Source organism: Rousettus aegyptiacus, unplaced genomic scaffold (assembly GCF_014176215.1).
Source record: "Rousettus aegyptiacus isolate mRouAeg1 unplaced genomic scaffold, mRouAeg1.p scaffold_m13_p_3, whole genome shotgun sequence".
Classification (NCBI taxonomy): Eukaryota; Metazoa; Chordata; class Mammalia; order Chiroptera; family Pteropodidae; genus Rousettus; species Rousettus aegyptiacus.
In genome coordinates, this window is record NW_023416306.1 from 29,000,385 (window position 1) to 29,023,517 (window position 23,133).

Here is a 23,133-nt window from a genome sequence, read left to right on the forward strand (position 1 = left end):
TGAATTTAAGGAGAAAGGGGGAAAAAGTCACAGAAGCTGTGCCATAAAGGAAACCTTACTGAGGTATGATTTACATATTATAAAATATACCCATGTAAAAAACACAGTACGATGCAAACTGACAAATGTATACATCTGTGTAACTACCACAGGTATTAAATGTAGAACATTTCCAGTATCTCAAAATGTCACCTTGTGCATGTCTGCAGTCAACCCCCCACTCCAGGCAACCACTGATTTGCTTTCTGCCATGATAGATTCATTTTGCCTATTGTAGGACCACTTATAAATAGAACCACATATTATATATTTTCATCTGGCTGCTTTTACTTTGAATATTTGTGAGATTCATCCATGTTGCTGGGTAGTAGTAGTTTGTTCCTTTCTAATGCCAAGCAGTATTTTATTGTATGGATATAGTAATTTAACTGTTCATCTCCTGATGAACATTTAGGTTATTCCCAGAATGTGCAACACACATTCTAGCAAGTCTTCCTTTTAAAAAATTTCCCTTTGGGAAACACCTAGGAGTAGAATGACCGAAGGTGTTAGGTGTATATTTACCTTTACACGAAACTGGCAAATGTTCCCAAAGTGGCTGTGCCACTATATATTCCATCAGCAACACATGAGAATTCTAGTAGCTTCATTATCTCACCAACACTTGGAATTGTCAGTTTTTTAAACTTTAGTCTTAGAATGGGTGTGAAGTAGTACTGCATTAGGATTTTAATGGCATCACTCTGATGACTAATGATGCTGAGTATTTTTTCATGCTAATTTGCCATTCATATATCTTCTTTCAAAACTTCAAATTTCTGGCCTGTTTTTAAATTGGGTTAGTAGTCTCTTTTTTGGGAGTACGGGGTGTCTGTCTTCTTTATATTGAATCATAGGAGTTCTTTATATATTCTAGACAAAAGTCTTTAATCAGACGTGAGATTTCCAAGTATTTTCTCCCAGTGTGGCTTGCTTTTTCATTTATTTTAAACACTGTTATTATGAAAAAGTTTTAATAAACTTGACTTTTCCCTTTATGATTAATGTTTTCTGTGCCCAAAGAAATCTGCCTATGCAAGGTTACAAGTACTGTGTTTTCTCTAAAATTCTATCATTTTAGCTTTTTATGTTTAGTTACTACCCATTTTCCTTCCAAATGAATATCCAGTTGTTCCAGCATCATTTGTAAGAAAGATCATACCATATTACAGTTTTAATTACTAAAACTTTTTTTAAAAAGGTCTTGAAATCATGTAGAGTAAGCCTTCCAATCGTTTTGTTCTTTTTCAAGATTGCTTTGGCTATTCTAGACCCTTTTGATTTCTATAGAAATTTTAGAATAAACAAACATCAATTTTTACAAAAAATCCTGCTGAGATTTTGATTGATACTGTGCTACATCTATTGATCAGCTTGGGAAGGTATTTTAACAAATCAAGTCTTCCGAAACATGAATATGGTGTATCTGTTCATTTATTTTGGTCTTTTTAAATTTTTCTAAGCAATATTTTACAGTTTTTGGCAAACAGGTCTTGCATACATATTAAATTTATCCTTGAGAATTTCATGTTTCTTTGTTATTGCAAGTGGCTTTCTTAAATTCCATTTTTCAACTTTTGGTTACAAATTTATAGAAATACAATTGATTTTTGTTTACTAACCTCTCATCCTATAAATTTGCTAAATTCGATTTAGTTTTAGAAGCTTTTTGTAGATTCCTTCCAATTTACTATATATACTATTACATTGCCTGTGAATCAAGATAGTTTTACCGCCTCCTTTTCATTTGTATGTCTTTTATTTCTTTTTCTTACCTCACTGTATTATATAAGATCTCCAGTATGATACTCAATATAAGTGGTAACAGCAGAAAACCTTTGCTTTATTCCCAATCTTAGGGGGGAAAAAATTCAGTCTTTCACGGTTAAGTACACTATTTACTATAGATTTTTGATAACAGGGTGAGGAAATTCTTTCTATTCTTAGTTTTCTAGGAGTTTTTAATATAAATGTTGAATTTTATCAAATGCCTTTTCTGCATCAACTGAGATGGCCTTAAGATTCTTCCTCTCACTTTCTGTTACTATGTTAAATTACAGTGATTCATTTTCATATGTTAAACTAGCTTTGTATTCTGGGACGGACTCCACTTGGTTACAATGTATTATTCTTTATAACATATTGCAGAATTCAATTTGCTAGTTTTTTTTAATAAGAATTTTTACATCTGTGTTCATGAAGGATATTAATTTATTCTTTTCTTATAATGTCTTTGTCTGGTTTTGATATTGGGGTAAAACTGGCCTCCTAAGAGTTGAGAAGTGTTGGGAAGAGTTTGTGTAGCACTGGTGTTATTTTTCTTAAATATCTGATAGAATTTACCAGTAAAGTCATTGTGGGCCAGGAATTTTACATGTAGGAAGGTGTTTAAATAGTAATCCTATTTCTTTAGTAGATATAGAGCTATTTACATTTTCTGTTTCTTCTTTGGCTAGTTTTGGTAATGTGTGACTTTCAAAGAATTATCTATTATTTCTAAATTGTTAAAATTATTAGCATAAAGTTGATTCATCTGATTTGTACTTAAGCTCAAACCAGGGAATTTTTAAATCTTAAATACTATATATTTCAGTTCTAGAAGTTCCATTTGGTTCTCTTTTAAATCTTCCATTTCTTTTGTTAGGGTAGGTCCATAGTAGGTTTTAGAGTAGGGCTAATTTAGCCCTACTACTAAGATGTACCTTCTGAGGTCTCTACTTAATGTCTCAGGTGTTCAACACTGTCCCTGCATTGTGGCTAGTCAGAACTCAGGTAAGTTCTGGGAATTGTTCAGTTTACAGCAAGTAGGTTTTGGTTCATATCTAATGGAGTTTTGCCCTATTCATGTGCAGAAAGGAACTAAGTATCCTTTGTATTTGTGGATACTCTTATGCAGATATCCCGAGTTATTTCTCTCTGTAGCTCCCTTTCTTTGATATTCACTGTCCCACAAATTACAGCTTCCTTAGCCTCTCAGAACTCTGATCTCTGTCATATCTTAGTGAGACTGCCACGCTGTGCTTGGGTTCCCTCTCTTGGCACCATGATGCAAAAAGTGTCTAGGCAGGAAGTGAGGCTGACTGTCGGGTGCATCTCATTTGTTTCCATATTCTCATGAATCATGGTCCAGTAATGCCTGCTGTCCAATGTCTGAAAATTTGCTAATTGATCTGTAGTTATGCCAACCCACTAAAATTTTTCATATCTTTTATATCTTTCATTTACTTTATTATATTCATCTTTCCCTTTAAATCTCTGTGTATAATAGCCATTTTAATGTTAAAGTTCTTGTCTGCTGATTTCATTATCTTTTATCAGGAGGGCAAGTGTGGTATAAGTTAATACAATATGGTTGGACACAGAGTCTTGTGTAGGATTTTAATAGGGCAGGTGAAGAACACTAGTAGAAAGGCAGAAGCAACATGACGAAAGAGGTAAAAGAACATAGGAGACGGTACAGTTTGACTGGAACAAAGAGCGTAATAATTCCTTTACTAGGAATTTCTATAGACCCTTTTATATATAAAGAATAATGAGAAGTAAAATATTACTTATAAGAGACTTTTTATCTGAATCACATATGAAGACTTCATTAATATTAAACCTATTCTTCCAACTCAGAGGTTTTCCTTCAGGTTATCTTTAAGAGTCTTGACCTCCTACTGTGTGAGCTCTCCAAGGAACAGTACAGCAGGTATCTTTCTACCAGAGCAGTAATGTGGAGGATGGAGACAGTAAAAACAGTATTATAGGGTGTTCTGTTGACACTAAGTAACAACCAGAATATTTCCTCTTTTTTGAAATAAATTTCATAACAAAAAAGTGAACCCATGAACTTACATTTTTTTAAAAACATATTTTCTCCTATTTGTGGAACTATTCTGTTCTCTCTCTCTCTCTCTCTCTCTCTCATTACTGCATGGTAATGAAGATAAACATCTTTCATATTTTTATGGTGATTCAGTCTATAAATTGTTTTAAATATACATTTTATCCTCAGGACAACCTCGTATGCTATGTTACACAAATGTTTCTTTTTTTATGTAGGTGCTACCTACAAAAATGGCAATTGGTGATTTCTGTGAAATGTAGTGCTAACGTAGCTATTTACCCATGACTGCATTCAGTTTTCAAAGGATCTAAGAGAGAGTCTGGACTACATTTCTTAGGATCAAAGTCAGTTCACATTCTGCTTCAATTATTCTTCGTCTGCCTACATTTTGGTGGGTGGGAATAACTAAAGGTCATTCCTTTGCTGAAAGAGCAGCCACAGACAATTACAGAGCTAGTTCTAACTTTGGGATAATTTGACAGAAAATAGGAGTTAGCAAAATGTTTTTCCAAAGATTACAGGACTCAGTTCAGCACATCCAGCTGGCTATTTGCAATACAGGTGCCCGGGACTAATAAGAATCTTTCCCTGAGTCTAATACCCTACCGCTCCTTCTTAAAAGAAGACCATAGATGTCTTAGATTTTCTAGATATCCTAATTTCTAACCTCTAAAATTGTAAATTTCATCAAATTTAGTGAGAAGGAGGTATTTATGATTTTCTCAGCATACAATGGACTTGAATTTAATATTCAGCAAACCAGATATAGAAACTTATTCTACTACTATTTAAGAATGTAATTGCAACTTTTCTCAAAGTGTAAAATATTTTCACTTAATGCAGTGTCAAGTTAATTTTCAAAAAATATTTACTATTTCTCACATAAAAGAATGCAGGAAACAGAAAGATGACTAAGACCCGGTGCTTGCTATAGAGTAATAAGTGCTATTTTGGGGCAAAGAATCAATTACTGTGTTAACTAAGTAGCCATGATTTCATCTTTAAAAATGTTAATTTAATCAGCAAACTTTTAAAAAAGACAAAAAGCCCATTATTATTTGGGAAAATGGGCTACTTAACAAGAAATAGTGAATGTAGACTACAAATGAGCAATTAACTTATGACTGCAGCCCCTAAACAGTCTTTCTTATAATACTAAGCATGAAGTCCTTTAGCAACTGTTTCTCTGCTTCCACCCTCACCCCACCCCCCAAATAATCTGTGAGTCTATAGATGGTTCACAGTTGGGGCCTGGGGGTAAAAAGTCACTGGTTGGTATACACATGCAAAACCAAGGAACCAAGATTGTGGGCCTTCTTAATATCGTCACTCTCTTGCAGTATATATACAGCCAAAAATGACTCATGGAATGGCACTTTTTTGCTCCTCTATAAAACACAGTGAAATGGTCAAGAAAACAAAGGAGATTAAAGTGGAGAAGATCATGAATAACCCTCTCACGAGAGAATGTGAAGTTAAATACGTTGACAGTTATAGCATAAAAGACAAATTAACAATAAGTACATTTCTAAATTTATTGCCCACTCCCTTTTTATATAACTATTAAACTAAAACGTCCTACCTGTTTGTAATTTAACACTCCCAGTGCTTTCCCATTTCTGTACCTTTGTCCATTTTATTCTCTGAATTTCCAATACTGTCTTCATCTTTGCCAAATTTTCCACTTAACTCAGTCCAATTTCTATGATTACATATTCTGAATATTCTTTAAGGCTTAGCTCTCGTAAGTCAATGCATATGGATAATGGTCATACTTTTCTCACTTGACCTTTGTGAGCATTTACAATTCCCTTAGCTGATATAACAAAATACTTTCCTAGGTCCTGTCCCTTCACGGTTTCCTTGTCCTCCACTGGTTACCTGTTATGCTCCATTCTTTGTCCTCCTTCTCCTCATTCTACGTTCTTTATCCCAGGTTATGTCATACATGCCCATAGAGGGAACCAAATCTGTATCTCTAGGCCAAATCTTTTGAGTTCCTGATCGATGGGACATTTGGATTAGACATCTTATACACAACTCAAACTCATAATCACGAAAAATGAATTCTTCGTTTTCTCTCCATTCCTTATGTTTCTCTCTTAAAAACAACCCACCCTACTTCTCCTCCTTGTATCCTCTGTCTCAATCTGTACCATAGTCTATTTTCCAAATCAAAAACCTCAACTCTTCTCTCTCACCTTTTATATAATAACCCACCAAATCGTGAAAATTCTCGACCCACAACAGTTTCAATGTCATTACACTGGCCCAGAGAAACTTAATCTTACCTAAGTTATTAAAATGACTTCTGACTATCTCTAGTACTACAACCCCCTTTCCATTCCACTGTTACTGGAGTAATGTTTCTAAAATGGAAAATGTGAATACATTCTGCCCTGAATGGTTCTCAATACCTACAGGATAAATGTGAAACTCCTCTGTATGCCACAAAATGCCTTCCATGCTTGGGCCCTTCTCTCTTTCTCCAGCTTCATCTTCCCAGTCTCAGTACACTACATATGCCTAATAATTCCCCCATAAGTCCTGTTGTTCTCTGCAACTCTGCCTATGCATGTATTTTCTAGAACACAAATCACCCCTAACTTCTACCCACATGGAAATGGGACTTGGGTCTTCGGGTCCCTCTAATCATGTGTCACCTTCTCCTTTAAAGTGTTCCTTGATAATCTTCAAAAGCAGAGAGGATCACTCTTAACTCTACGACCTCCTGGACTTTAACCATGTCATTTCTACCTTCCAAATGCCACAGCACGGTTGCTTATTTATCACGGGTACCATGTTTACTGCAGAAATTACCTAAATAACATTTTCTCTTTTAATTAGTATTTTCTACTTTGCTCATAGTCTAAAAGAACCTTATTTGTATCTCTTAGGCTAGCGAGCACTTCTAAACCTTGTATTAGGAGATGTATTAATAAATATTTTATTTCCCTAAATACATCATAAGTTCTCTATTGACTAGATCATATCTGTTTAATATATCTACCTAGTTAACAGCACATCTTGCATACTTAGAATTACATTAGAAAAAAAATTAAAAAAGAAAAAAATAGAACATATTCATATGCCCACTTGTGTGAATAAACACTGTTCTAAATTGGGGTACATAAGCCGCTTAGATAATTTAATGAACTGTCACTGTGTATGTGTATATATATAAGTTCAATAAGACTTTGAAAACTTGAAGTTTTAAAACTTTTAAAGTTTTAAGATTTAAAACTTGGAATTTCCATAGTAAACAATACTAGGAACTAAAAAAGAGCTGAAGAAATCACTGTTATTGAATAACATCACTTGGCAGACACAGGATGCATTGGAATAAAAGATAATTGGACGTTTATAGATAATCAGGCTTGTATCTAGCCAGTGTTTATGGGTTAAAGATCACAAAGATGAAGCTGTCATATTATTTATGTCATATCCTTTCCTGAGCCTACCTCCACTACACCAGATTTCCCCCTGGGATCTTCTCACTTCTAATAAGCAACTGAACCAGCCACAAATGAAGTTACTATTCCCAACTTCATGAGCAGCATCTGTTATTTCAACGGAAACTTTTGAAATATACACAATGCCACATGCAAATCCCCTGAGGGTTGAGCGACTTTATTCAACTTGCTTTCTTTTCAAACTGCTCTTTATTTCTGTCTCAGTTTTTTCTTATTTATACATTTCCATTTAACATTGATCACAAAACCATTTTAGTCGTTAAAATTTTGTACTGGGAATAGTTTAAATAAAACAAGTTTTAATAGAATTTGCAAGTTAGGCATCAAATTGTTCGTCTTATTTTAAATCATATTAAATTTACCAGAAATAACTTATATTTTTAAATGTATGTAAACGATAAATGGGGATTTAGCCTTTCTTTTTTTAGAGGTAGAGGAGGAAGAAGAAAGAGGAAATAAACACAGGTGCTTAGCACAGGGTTATACAGAGATCTTGCAAAGTTATCAGTCATATAAAGGCTGATAGATACACACAGTTCTCTTACCCACCCCACCCCCCCATTCCCTGTGCCACAAGGATTTAGTCAGTGAACCACCTAGTCAAGAAATATTTAGAAATAAAAGACTCCTCAAATTATACTACATAACAAGAATAGAAAGGGAAAAATTAACAGAAACAGTCACTATGATGGGATTATGGAGTTGTTTATTCTTCTTTTAAAGGCATACTATGGTCCGCACCTCTACCTCTACTGCCGCCTCTACCCCAAAGGCAAAAAGGAAAATAAACCATATGGACACTTAAAATATTTGTAAAATGACAGGCACATATAAAATAAATTTGATCAAGAGACTACTTAAAAATATATTGTAGGTTTCTAGAGAAGATTTAAAAGCTATATAAAACTTGGTATAAAAATATAATACCAAACTGGAAGCTACGTTCTTTCAGTCATCCTTCTTCAACACTTCCTTTTTCCCTTTCTGAATCTCGTCTTTTTCTGTGACAATCATTAGCTTTGTGCGAGTGAACACACGTATTTCCTTAAATCTTGTTCTCTATTCACCTCTCTCAGAGAAACACGCCATTCTAAAATAGTTTGCTATTATTATCATTTATTTTGGTCAGATTTTCTTCAAATCGCTCTTTGGACCTTAGGACAAATATATCCAGGCTTACAGGATATATCACAAATATCTATATTACAGTCATTGCAAACATAACTTTTAAAGCAAAACTCATTTTTACAATCTCATTTGAAAGCGGCTCAACTTTCTTCCTTGCTGTTATTAATGGCTCAAAATGTACATTTATTTTCATCTCAACCCAGTGCTTCACCCCCTTCATCTAACCAGGCCAGGTCTTATTATTCCACAGTATAGATCTTTGAAATGTCTTTCCAAGTCAATACTCTGGTTTCCTTCGAGTCACCACCATTTGATCATGACCTTGGATTTTGGATTACTGGGGTGTCCCTGTGCCTTCAATTTCATTTGATATATACCAACTAGATTTTTCTCTTTAAATTTATACTTTCATATTTAGTTAATTTTTTAAAATCAAAGTAATACATGCACGTGGTTTATAAAACTCTACTAACACTAAAAAAGTGCATTAAAAAATAGCAGTTCTCTTCCCTACTCCAGCTCCCACTCTCCAAAGGCAAACACTTTAAATTCTTTAGCTATTTCTTTTGATGCATCTCTGCATACTTCTAAATAATGTTCATTTTGCTATTTAAACATTAATATCTAAATTCCTAATAAAGGTAAAGAGGATTTAGTTTTCTTACAACGTCCTATCCGAATATCTTCTCCCTCTATCCTCTTTAAGCTCAGGTTAAAATTCACCTTATGACTATACAGTAGTACATTGTTTCCCTTCTTACATAACTCTTTCATTTTCCTGTATTTAATACCAGCCTGGTTGTTTCTAGTTGGTTTATTTACTTGTCCTGAAAAGTCTACTCACTACCATTCCAACCACTAGCACCTCACCTCTTAAAAGGCTAAGGTTTAGTTATCTTCCTAGCTCCAGTATTAGGGAAGTGCCTGTTAATAATTTAAGTCATTTCATAAATTATTTATAGAGGAATAAAGAGATAACAGAAATTTTTTTTTTAGAAATCTTAATAAGAATTTAAACATGGCAAACTCAAATTATTATTTTATATATTCCTGTTTTTGAAGCTAAATATACCTGAAATTGGCAACATCCTGGAATACATCTTAAGTGCTCATTGATTCTCATGAGTTTGAAACATATCCATTTTGTACAGACTTATCTCAGATTTTCAAATACATTTCTTCTTTGCTCCATAATTATAAATCATTTTCACTTTTAGATTAATAAACACCACTTAGAATGATCAATCCACTTTTTTTCTTCCGTATCACCTATTTCCTTTTAATCACCCTGGCATAAACCTCTGCCTTCAGCACTTGCTCACTTGAAACAAACTATATCAAGTAAATTTTTGGTACACAAATATTATAAGATATGAAAGAATACATTCACACTTCCTTTTATCAAAGCAGGATGGTACAGACTCTTGTCATAAAATATTATGTGGTAAAGAACTTCCTGTTGAATGACTAACCAGATGAAAATAACCTATTTCATTTTTGTACTTAAGAGATATATTGTTCACTCATCAATTGAGACTTCACTTAAAAGATCAAGTTCATCATATCATTAAAGTCTAGGTATTGTTACCTGTCTCTTTGCATTTACATTCTGATTTATCTAATAATTATGAAATGTCTTCCTCTGTTAATTTTCTTCTATTTGCCATTTTGAGAAGAAAATGTAAATTTGAAATTCTCAACTTTGTTTAATGAATGCTAAAAAAAGATGGTGTCTCTAATTTTTTATATAGTCTTGAAAGATAATGCAGTGCTTTGGGCAATACAATAAGAATGCTATAGTTGTTTTTTTTTTTTTTTAGAACAGTTGGGAATAATTAGTGAGTAATGATAAAATTATTCTTGCAATGATGAAATGGTAAAATGTTTCAAAGTAGGAAAAAAAATAAGATCACTAGGATCCCATATCTCTTAGATTTATAAAAGGATCCAATGGACCCACATAGTAATTCTGAAACAGAGTTTTATTCTATTAAGAAAAGTAAATTTTCTCTGTTCTTTTGGAATAGCCCCAAGAAAGACTAAAAACCATGAAATGTAATTTTTTTTTTAAAAAAAGTTAAATGTTTAAAAAAGAAACTCAAACTAAAATTGGGTCAAACAAACCTGATGGTATACTAAGGGTTAAACATTATGATTATTTTCAACTCTTACCATTCATTCATTCAACAAACATTTACTGAGCTACTGCCATATCGGTGAACAAAACAGACAGTGCTGCTCTCACAGAACTTACATTCTAGTAAGAGAAAGAGACAATAAACAACAAATATAATGAATAAGTAAATTATGTGTGTTAGATGGTGATACTTTGGAAAAAAGAAAAAGAAGAGCAGGGTAATAGACATTGGGAGTGTTGGGTATGAGTTACAATTTTATGTAGGGTGGACAAAGTAGACCTTATTGACATTTAAAAAAAAACTTCGAGGAGGTCAGGGAGTGTGCCAAGCACTTCTGGGGTAAAAGCATCCCAGTCAGTAGAAATAGCCAAAACGAAGTGCTGAATGACAGAAATATTCCTGGTGTGTTTGACGAATAGCAGGGGGACCAGTGATGTTACAGCAGAGTCAGTGAGGGAGAGGTCAAGTCAAAGAAGTACAGTTTGTGAAGGGCCTTGTAGGCCATTACAAGGATTTTCTTTTATGCTGAGTGAAATGGGAAGTCGGTGGAGGGTTTTAAGTAGAGGAGCGATATGATTGAACTGATAATGTAAAGAATGATTCTTTTAAGAATAAAAAATGGAGGGGAGAAGCAACTATAGAAGCAGGGAGACCAGTTATGTGGCTACAGCAATAATTCAATCAACAAATGACAGCACCTCTGACCAGAATGATAGCAGTAGATGTGCTGAGAAGTGGACGAATTCTGAAGATAATCTGAAGGTGAAGTCAACAAGATTTCCTGATGAATTGGATATGAATGTAAGAAGGAAAAACAGAGTCAAGGATGATTCCCAGGTTTACAGACACACATGTTTTGGGGGGAAAGATGAAGTTAGTTTTGGATGGAATGAATTTGCAACATCTAGTTGACATCCAAATGAAGATGTTAAATAGGACACTGGATATACTACTCTTAAATTTAGAAGACAGATCTGAACTTGACAAATAAGTCTGCCAATTGTGGCATGGAGATGGCATTTAGAACAAGACTGGGAAGCAGTACCAAGGGACTGAGTATGGAGGAAGAAGACAAGAAAAGTAAGAACAAAGAAAGAGTAAAAAGTGAGGTGAGAAGAAAACTGGCGGGGAGAAGGGCAACTCCCCTGCACATCAAGTAAAGAAAGCCTAACAAGAAGGAGGTGTTATCAATTATGGAGAATGCCACTCATAGGTCAGGGTAAGATAAAGGCTGAGAACTGATTTTTGGATTTATTAGCATTCACTGGTGATTCTGATAAGTTTGGATGATGTGGTGAGGTAAAAACTTGACTGAATTGAAGAGAACTGGAAGAGAGAATCTGGAGGCAGTAAATGTAGGCAACTGTTTGAGTAGTCTGACCTCAAAAGAAATATTCATCATCTACAACTTGGCACCCTATTCCCTTAAAACTTCTAATATGCCACTAGATGATTCAGTATGTAGGGGAGAATTTGGATATGGAAATTTCATTTCATTTCGTTTACACCTACAGCACCTGGTCTTCCTAGGTGGTCTCCCATTCAAGTACTAACCAGGTCTGACCCTGCTTAGCTTCCAAGATCAGATAGGATCGGGCTTGTTCAGGGTGGCATGGCTATAGACTAATGACTTTTTAAAGGATACAGAACACAAAGAGCTTATTCTGTGGTAGGTACTATGTCAACCATTCTACCTATTTTTCTAATATAACTCTCATGACAATCTTATAAAGGTGGACATTACTACTTTCATTTCTTGAAAAAAGGGGAGGTTTATAGGAATTTTTGAATAAAATGCTTAATGCCACAAAGTTTCTAAGTGGCAGAATGGAGGCTAACCTCTTAACCAATATGCTATATCACCTCTCTAAATTATTATCAATAGTCTTCTGGTTTTATTGAATCAAAGTATTGCTTTTCATCTCTACAATATTATTATTTTATTACTCAGCACATGACAATTATTAATGTGAAATCAACTTGTTGAATTTCAAATTGTACTTTTCTACTTTTAATATAATATTCTGACATAGATATGAATAGTATTATGTGAAGAGCAGTGTTGGTCTTTGAGAATCTTGAACTTCAGTTTTATAAAAATAATGTTCCAACTTTCTAGCTACAGTTAACTCTAGTCTATGAGGGGGCAGGAACCATTTTCATCTTACTCTCCAATTTATCTCTATCCTCTTGCATGGTATCTGGTACATAGTAGGTGTTCAATAATTATTATTTAATAAACTGATTCGGAAGAACCAAGTGATTTCCTAAAAAAGATGTCAACTGTCTTTACTGATCTTTAAGAACAAATTGGCATCTATTCATGGCATTGGGTAGCTCTTCTGTTTATGAAAGTAACAACTAAAATCTATTTGATGGCTATATAGCTTGCTCAACTAGCAGGGTAAATAAAATTTTGATTAAAAAAAATAACATCCAAAAGAATAATGTAGCCCTTTATAGGCCATATGGAATATTTGGACAGATCCACTCTCCCAAACACTGCTCTTAACTTACAATGCTCTAATCTATTTGTAGTAGAAACAATATCGAAAAAAAAGAGGAGTGGAAAGAGAAGACAAGGAACAAAGAAGAATGAGTGACAAGGGTCAGGAAATAGCAGAAGAAAAGGAGAAAGAAAGAAATGATTTCTCTTCAACTTTACTGAGGTATAATTGACAAATACGAAAGAAATGATTTTAAAAATACCATCTCAGAATAAAAGAGAAGCAGTTTATTGTACAAGTAAACAACATATACGAACTGAGACCTAGCTTCTTTTAAAACATACTGACTAATTTTGTACTAATCATTTTATCTCTCTGGACTCCAGTTTCTCATTTGCAAACATGAATCTAGCCCCTATATGATTACTAACACCAATTCCTATTTTTTCCCCCTCAGGAACCAAGTCAAAGGGTACTTGCTTCTTTAAAATCCCCAGAGACAAACCAATCTGTATTATTTTTTCTATGAATTCCAGCGTCTTACAAAATCTCCATACGGTCCCAGCCCCACTAGACAGCATACACTTAAGAAACTTTTGATAAGAAAAGCTTCAAATAACAAAGGAAGTTTTGATTAAATCCTAAATTTGTAAATAGAAGTATGAATTATCAATATATGTGAAATATTTGTTAGAAATGTAAATAGTTCATGCCCCCTGGGAATACACAGTAACCTCCCACCTCAGAAAAATACTATTTATAATCCCTATGCAGTATGCACTATTCAGGCCTACTAGGCAGGGTTAAAGCTGGATTTTCAACAAGGCTCACAACTCCTGAGGTTAAATACACATGAATTAAGGATGTTTAATCCAACTCAAGATACCATCTTTTCATATTTAAAGTAGCTTCCCTTAAACAGGAAAAATACAAAATACATGAGCTGCCCTGAAATAAAGCTCCTACAGAGGTAATATAAAGGTCTGGTTTTTTAACCCTTAAAACTCAATGTGTTTACTCTTATTTCCAATACATATAATATGTCCTGCAAGAATCAGAATACTTCTAGGAGCAAAAAAAAGCTGCAAAAACAAAAAATTTAACAAATTAAAATATTTAACAAACATATTGCTTAAATATAATTAGGACTAGCTACATAAAATGAGAAAAAGGTATAGGGTTTTTTTAGGTATGTGTATAAACATGCATAAGTCTGTATAAACACAGAGAAATAAAACAGTTAAACAGTTTCTACCTGTTTTTGTGTACTCCCTTTCAGATATTGTTCCCCTAGAGTCTTGGCCTCTGTAGCTGTCTAACTTGAATTCACAAAACTCAATGGCTCGTGGTTTTCAAAGCTTAGGGCTACGTTTGCAGAACAAAGTCGCTTTCTCTCTCCCTCTCTCTCTTTTTGGTGGGTACAAGTATAGGGACCACAGGAACAGTTAAATTCATGGCATGGCTGGTCTACCACACAGTCGGGGGAATTCTTTAAATAGAGCCTGTCACTCTCTTGGCCCATCAATGGGATTTCCTTCTCAAACTGCTGATTCGTTCAGGTACACAACAGAAGAAATTTCAGTTAACCTTTGTTTCACCCCAGGGAAAAATCTGTCTGAAAGTATAAAATGAATAGATTAAAAAAAAAAAAAATAAGCAGCTCAGCCACAAGGCTATTCTCCCAGTGTTCACTGCAGCTTAAGTTAAACAGTAAAAAGGGACAGTGGAATGTTTCATTCGCAATGGAAAATTCAAGCACAATATAGAAGAACTTGAGAATCTAGTAGGTCAGTTTATGTTGAGGACTAAACCAAACCAACCGTCTATTCTGTTTAATAAACTTCAAAATTCCCCTTCTGGTAATTTTGTAAGAGTCAGAATTGTTTTTCCCTAATATCACTATTACTACTATAATGTGACTAAAGTGTCTATAACAAAACTGCACCCTTCAAATCTTCTTTTAAAAAATAACTCAGGAATATTTCCAAATAAAAGCAAAACATTAAAGTAGTAATGAGGAGAGGGGAAAAGGGGGATAGAAAAAATCAGAGCCCTGTTATTCATCTTAAAATAAAAATTCAAGCAGGGAGGGACAAAAGGAGTCTACTTTTCCGTGATAGAATTCTCTGTTTTCAAACAATGGGACTATCTAGAGAGGCTGTAGTTAGATCTAGACATGTGATATCTTGGGGTGGGAAGTAAAAACAAGGAAAACAATTTAAAATTTGTTTCACCTGAAATTAAAGAAATTTAGATTATATAAATTTTTTTTTAAGAACAATGATTATTAATTTTAGGATATGATGGATATACCTTGGCTACCCAGTCTTTATTTCTCCCAAATGATTTCTGAACACTATGGAACAGAAAAAGCATTGCACTATCAATATTTTTTATACATATTATTATATTGCAATTCCTATATACTGACTGCAAGCAGCTAGGGCAGCTCTTAAAAATCAAGAACAAGATGTGTTTTGCCTCTGGGACCAATGCCATTTTCATTAAGAGAAAAAAAATGATTCGAGGCCCTCTTGCTTAAATTTTCTTACCAATTTTTTATTTTAAATTTTTTTGATGGTAAAATACAAGTAATATTTACCATTATAACCATTTTTAACTGTACAGTTCAGTGGTATTAAATAAATTCATACTGTTGTGCAAGCATCACCACCATCCATCTTCAGAACTTTTTTCGTCTTACAAAACTGAATCTCTATACCCAATAAACAATATTTTACCAACTTTTGATGAACTTGGATAGTATGTTCTTATTCTGACAAAGTTTCAAAGTCTTGAGAGTGGAGATAATTCTGGTAGTATCACACTTTACCCTGAAGAGATTGTAAATGAGATGCTTTATTACACAGCTTGCTCAAAAGGCTTTACAGAAAAGAGGCTTGAAAATTGGAAGGAAGCTGGACCTCTATGACCTTAAGAACCATACACCAGAATAAGGATAAAGTACATGTCTTTATTAAAAGGCAAAACTTTACATGCAAAGTATTAAAGAACATTTACCCTTATTTGCATATTTTAATAACCAAAGCAGGTCATGACTCATCTTTTTTGTGACAGTTCTCTGGGAATCCCTAGTCTAGGAAATGGAACCTGCCAGGACAAAAAGGTTAGTTATTGGCACCTGAGGGTATTAAATTTTTAAATGTATACAAGCCAAAGTTAGTGTTTATATTCAAGCTTAAATATTTCCTCCCCTTGGAAAACTCTAGTCCTCAAAAGCATTTCCATACTGCAGAGATCCATACTAAATAGTGTAAAATGAAGTATGGTTTTCAAAATGAGACTGATTAAGTACAATTACTTGTGATAAAAGATGTATTTGAAGACCTGGGGAATATTTTCCAAGTTTATTTTCTGAAAATTTGTTTTCTGTACCAGCTTGACACCATACACAAAGTAGAGACAGCTCCCCTTCGCCCTCTATGTATTGAACTGACTTTAACTACTGTCTTCTATGGAAATAAAAATAAAAGTCTTTTAAGGATAGGATTTCTAATGGGAATCCAATAAAAATACTGAAAACAGATAAAATAATATGAAAAAATTATTATAAGAAACAATAAGATAAAAAGGCCATGGGTTAAAACTGGCAAGAACTCATAGAAGACGGTTTAAGTGAGAGAAGATTCCGAAATTATCCACTGAGAAGACTAAGTAAATAACAGAACCGTATATAGAAGTAACAATACCTGGAGCACCTATAAAGTCCAAATAAACAGGTAACAAAAATTCAAGAGAGAACTCAAAATAGATTCTTGAGCTAGGGGTGGGATGGGTTTGAAGGAGGATGAGATGGAGGCAGTTGGTGTTGGTGGGTTGTGGGGAAGGGTGGCGCAATAGAGAAAGAGCTCAGCAAAAGGAAGAACCTGAAGGATTTCTAAGAAAATTCCGCAAAGATCACAAATACTTACACCAATTTCTTAGACAAAAACAGAATACTACATGCTGACCTTATTCCCCTAAAAGGAAAGAGATAATTTAAATAGGTTACAAATGAAATGTTTCATAACCCTGTACTTTATTCTAAATACAGGACAAAAAAAAAAAAAAAAAAAGACATGAGAAAACCTATGCACAACTAAGGGAAAGGTATTTCACCTTTTCACTCTTTATAATAAAATGGTAAAAACCAAGAGAGGTGAGAAAACCAGTTGCAGTAATTAATTAAGCAGTAATAAAACAATTTTAAAATACTTTTAATTTAGTAGTATGTTGTTTAATTTCCAAATATCCCATGGGGATTTTTCGGATATCTTTTTAATTTCTAATTTAATTCGACATGTTCTCGAACAGTTGTTAGCCAAAGATTCATTTGATGAATCTAATGTGTGTGTGTATGTGTGTGTGTGTGTGTGTAATTTCTGTTACTTTAGGATTAGAGACAAGTTCTGTTTGGAAATAATTCCAAGAACAGTTTTTATATTTTATTTTCACATTGAAAACCAGTCAGATTTGCTGTAGCCTCAAAGAGCGTGTTTATGTGAAATTAAATTAATGCTGGCAGTGAGCAGCATTTTTTCTTCTAAATGGGAAATGGGTTAATCTATAAATTAGGCTCAGTTAAGAGATTAACAATAATAATAAAATAGAACAATTCTAATGATATACTGTTATAAAAGTTAGGTGAATTTGGTCTCTCTCTCTCTGATAACCAACCTGGTAACGAAGATAGCTACTAAGTGACCAATGGACAGGTAGCATTTACAGAGTGAATACACTGGACAAAAGGTGATTCATGTCCTGGGTCGGATGAAGGGAGATGGCACAAGATTTCATTGTGCTACTCAGAACAGTGTGCAATTTAAAAAATATGAATTGTTTATTTCTGGAATTTTCCATTTAACATTTTTGGACCCTAATTGCCCATGGGCAACTGAAACTGCAGAAAGCAAAACCAAGGATAAGGGGAGGTGGGCATAAGGACTACTGTACTACCCTTGTCTCAAAGTCTACTTACCTAATATTAGTATGACCACTCTAGTTTTCACATGCTTATTCTTAGCGTAAGTTAAATCTTTTTTCACACTTTTATTTACAAAAGTTTTCTCATCTTTGGTTTTCATCAATTTGACTATGGCCTCTTGAATATGTACTATTATACCTTTCACTAAATTTGGAAAGATTTCTCCCATATTTTTTTAAAAATGTATTTTCTTTTTCCTCTCCTCTGGGACTCCAATGACACATACTAGGTCTTTTAATTTTGTTTGATGGGTCACTGAGGCTGCGCCCTTTAAAATTTATTTTCGGAGTATTTTTGCTCTGTTTTTCATATAAGTTTGGTCTTCAATTTCACTGACATTTTCAATCTGCTATTAAGCTCATCCAGTTAACTTTTATAGAATTTCCATTTAGTTCTCTTTTGTAGTTTTACCTCCTCACTGAGATTTTATATCTGTTATTTTTTATATGTATAAGCATAGTCAAAATAAATGCTTTCAAAACCTTGTCTGCTAATTCCAACATCTGAGTTATCCCAGAAAGTGTCCATAGATTCTTTTCTTGAGAATGCATCAAATTTTCCAGTTTCATATGTGTGGGAATTTTAGATTATAGCTTGAACCTTGTGAATGATACTCTGTACACTATGGATTCTGTTATGTTCCTTTAAAGAGTGTTGATGTTTTGTTCAAAAATCAAAAATTTGGCAAATGTTTACATGCATGATTTGGGTTTCCTCCTCCATGAATTTCCCTTCACTTTTCAGTTGATGTTGTAGCCTCTCTTTTCTGATTTCCAAAGCCAGTAAAACTGGAAATTTCTTTGAGTTCTAACAATCCCCATGCTGTACCAATAAGTGACTGTCCTCAGGCAAAGAGCTATAAAAATAGGAAATTTATCCAATGATGTTCCTTTATTCCAAGTGTTGACTTTCCTCTCCGTTTCTGCCCACTTTTGGTTGGTCTCCAATACTTTCAGATGTTTTATATTTTTAAATATTAAAATATGCTTTAAAGTGAAATATGTGTGTACATTTATAGTACAGTATTTTGTTCAGAGTATAATTATCTTGGTCCATTATGAACATTTCTGTCATTACCAGAAGCAGAACTCTAGGAATACTTTTCTAGCATGGTATAACCTTTAAAAAAATCCACTCTTATTTTTGGGCATCATTTAGGCAAGGACTGAGTCTTTATTATTCACTGCTCTGTCCCACTCCTCTGACATGGGGTTTGATAAATATCAAGAGGTATTTTATAAATATTTGTTGAATGAATGAATGATGAATTAGGGAAAAATGAAAATCATCAGTATACACCAGAAAGCTCTAAGGAGGGGAAAGATACTTTGACCTGGAGTGACAGCAATTTCTCATTTAAGATAACTTGCATTCTTCTTGGGTTCAGATTGTTTTTAACTACAGCTCTCGTTTTCTGGATAAGAAACTCTAGTCATGAGTTTTATTATTCAAGGGTCCAATACTGATAGAAAATGTTATGTTTTAGTTCTCCGGGCAAATTAATTATGATTTACTATTTTAGGCCACATTCTAAATCCTGGGATAATTATATGAGATTCTAATTTCCAAAACATTCATTTGCAAATAGCTCATGAATACTACCCAATTTCCCAAAAGACAGTATGAAAATGAACACCCTAAATGATCGGAAAGGCAATTAACATCTACTGAGGGACTGCTAGGTGAAAAGCTCTTTAAGTGCTTTATCTTATTTAACCTTCTCAATTACCTTATGACATAAAAATTATTACCAACTATTCATACTTAAACTAAAGCTCGAAGCTGGCCAAGGTCACACAGTAGGTAAGTGGTAGAGCATGAATTCAAATTTGATAACTTTTGACTACACTGAAATCAAGCACTTCTGTTCATCAAACAAAAGAAAAGAATAGAAAATACCTTATTAAATAAAGTGAAAAGGCAAACCGCAGAGTGGGAGGAGACCTTTTCCCAACATATAAAGGATTCATATTATTCATATTATATCCAGAAGATATAATAACCCTTCCTCTACAAGTTATTAAGACAAATAAATGAAAAGCTAAAACAGACTTAAAATAGGCCCTTCACAAAGAAGATCTCTAAATGACCAATAAGCATGAAACACTTCATTTAGTTATTAGGTAAATACATATTAAAGCCACAATAAATACTACTACTCACCTACCAAAATAGATGGAATTAAGAACACTAACAGTATCAAGTATTGGCAAGGATGTGGAAAATGGGAATTCCTATATACTGTTGGTTAGAATGTACATTGGTACAACCACTTTGGAAAAAGAGTTTATCGTTATCTACTAAAGTGTAAGATATGCTTATCATAGGATGAAGCAATTCCAGTCCTAGGTACATACCAGAAAGAAATGCAAAACATGCACATTAAGAACACTGTTAGCAACAGTCAAAATGTCTATATACAGAAAAATGAATAGTCTCTGGTATAGTCATACAATGAAGCATCCTACATCAATTAAAAAACGAAATGAACCAAAGCTGCATAACATTATATATATAAAGGAAGACAGACATATACAAAAATACATATCTCATACAAGTCCATGAATATAAATCTCAAAAACAGGCAAATCCAGATAATAGCTTAAGGTATATATCAGTGATAAAACTATAAAGAAAATCAAGAAAGTGTTATCACAAAAGTCAGGCTACCTCTTGAGAGAAGATAAAAGGTTATGATCAGGGAGGAGCCAACTGAAGACTTCGCTGTCCTGGTAATATCCTAAATTTTAATGAAGTGATGATTATGTGAGTTGGTTTCTGTATAAGTAATTCATCGAGGTAAATGTTAAATTTGAAAAGAACATGCTAGAGAGGCTTGTCCAGCCAGATATCAAAAATTAGCATTAAGTGCTAATACTTAACAAAGTGTGGTCTGGGTGTATGAATAGATGTGTAACTCTGCATTCATGAACTTAATATATGACACGGGTGCCATTCTATAGGGAAAGGAAGGTTTATCCAATAAATGGTGCTGGGATAATGGGAAAAAAACAAAATTAGAACTTATTTCTCACTATACACAAAAAACAATTCCAAGTTTAGGGTTTAAAATTCTAAATATGGAAAACAAAATTTTTTAAATTATATAATGAAATAAATAATGTATTTTAAAATCTCAGAGACGGGAAGGATTTTTAAAGACAGAGACTATCAAGTAAAAAATTGGTAAAATAACATTAAAATTTAAAACTTGTACACATTAAAAGATACCAAGAAATTAGTATAATCAGTAGTTTAGATAAAATTATATCAACATAAATTTATAAAGTTGATAGCTATACTGTAGTTATATAACAGAATATCTGTACTCTTAAGAAACGCACTGAATCATGCAGGGGTTAAAGGACAGGCATGCTGTATCTTACCCCCAAATGATTCAGAATTGTATGTGTATTTGTGTGTGTGTATGTGTGTATACATATATACACACACACACACACACATACATACATATTATAGAGAGACTGTGAGCTAGCGCACAATAAAGCATATGCAGTAAAGTGTAAACAAGTGAATTTGAATAAAGAGTATACAGGTATTCTTTGTACTACTTTTATTTTTTTCAACTTTTTATAAATTTGAAATTGTTTCCACAGACTGGGAGGAAATACTGGTAATACATATAATCAACAAAGGATTCATATTCAGAAGATATAAAATAGGCCGCAAATCATGAAGAAACAAAAGATAACAAATAGGAAAAATGGGCAAAAGATACAAACAACAAAAGATGGAAGAATGATGCAAGATCCAATAAACATTAAACGATGTGTTCAGTCTCACCAGTAATCAGAGAAACAGCAAGGTAAACAAAGAGACAACTATAAAACAGAAAATTTTGACAATACCAAATATTGACTAGGAGGTAGGTGATCAAGAACTCATATAATCATGCCTACAGGATGCTCTGCAAAATATAAGAAAGTTGAAGATTACCCTATAGCCCAGTAATCCTACTCCTAGCTACACACTCTAAGATCAGGGGTCAGTGTACTTTTTCTTAAAAGCCCAGAGAGTAAATATTTTAAGCTTGTGAGTTACAAGGTCTCTCAACTAATCAACTATGCCACTGTAGGCTGAAAGTAGTCACAGATAACATATACACCAATGAGCATGGCTGTTTCATTAAAGCTTTATTTACAAAAACAAGCACTTGGCCTTTGGACCAGGTTGCCAATCCTTGCTCTAGAGTAACCTTTATATATATGCATTAAGAGACATGCAAAAAAAAAAAAATATATATATATATATATATATATGTACACACATAGCAGATTTATTTGAAAATACAAAAAATTTCCAACAATCTAACTGTTTATGGATAACAGAATGGATCATTGGTGGTACAGGCATACAACAGAATACTACAGCAGTTAAAAATAAATGAACTAGAGTTATATATGCCAACATGAATAAATTATAAATGCATTGCTGGCTCATGAGAAATTCAGAAGTATACTTAAAAGATATGACAAATTATCTAAGTTTAAAAACATATAAAGCAACATGCATATGTAAATATGTAGAAGTATAAAGGATGTATGGGGCAAAGATAAACTATACTGTTAGGAGATGTTAAAAAAACAAAAGCAAGGAAATGATTACTATAAATGTTAGGGTAATAAATGTACCTATGGAGGAGGGGAGAGATGAAATATGGTAGAGAAAGACATGCTTCGGGGTAATGTCAAGGTCTTTTTCTTGAGCTGGGTGATGGTTACTCATTTTTTGGATTTCAGTTTAAATATCAGCCATGAAAGCCTTCCTTCACCTCCATACTTTGTTAGGGTTTCCATCATACATTCTCATAGCATTGTTTTATTTTTCTTTCATAGCAGTTGGGTTCATTTTGTATTCCTAGACTAGCACATGGTAGTTATTATTTAATACATTTGCTGAAATACCAAATGAATAGGGTACTCAACGTGATGACAAATTGACAACTACAGAGTTCCATGGCTAAGAGAACAGAATTAGCCCTCTGAAACATTAAAATTGTATTGTTTTTGTGATGTGAGAAAAAGAGGACTTGGGCATTCATAATTTTTGAAGTTTACTATTTTCTGTTTAT

General features: G+C 33.5%; 1 protein-coding gene and 1 pseudogene across 5 annotated transcripts in view; both read right to left on the reverse strand.

Annotated features, from left to right (window-relative positions):
• The window catches only part of ZCCHC7 (zinc finger CCHC-type containing 7), a 187,828-nt gene that overhangs the window by 41,234 nt on the left and 123,461 nt on the right, over positions 1 to 23,133 (reverse strand). The gene's annotated exons all lie outside the window — the stretch shown is intronic.
• LOC118601268 lies at positions 12,116 to 12,234 on the reverse strand (annotated as a pseudogene).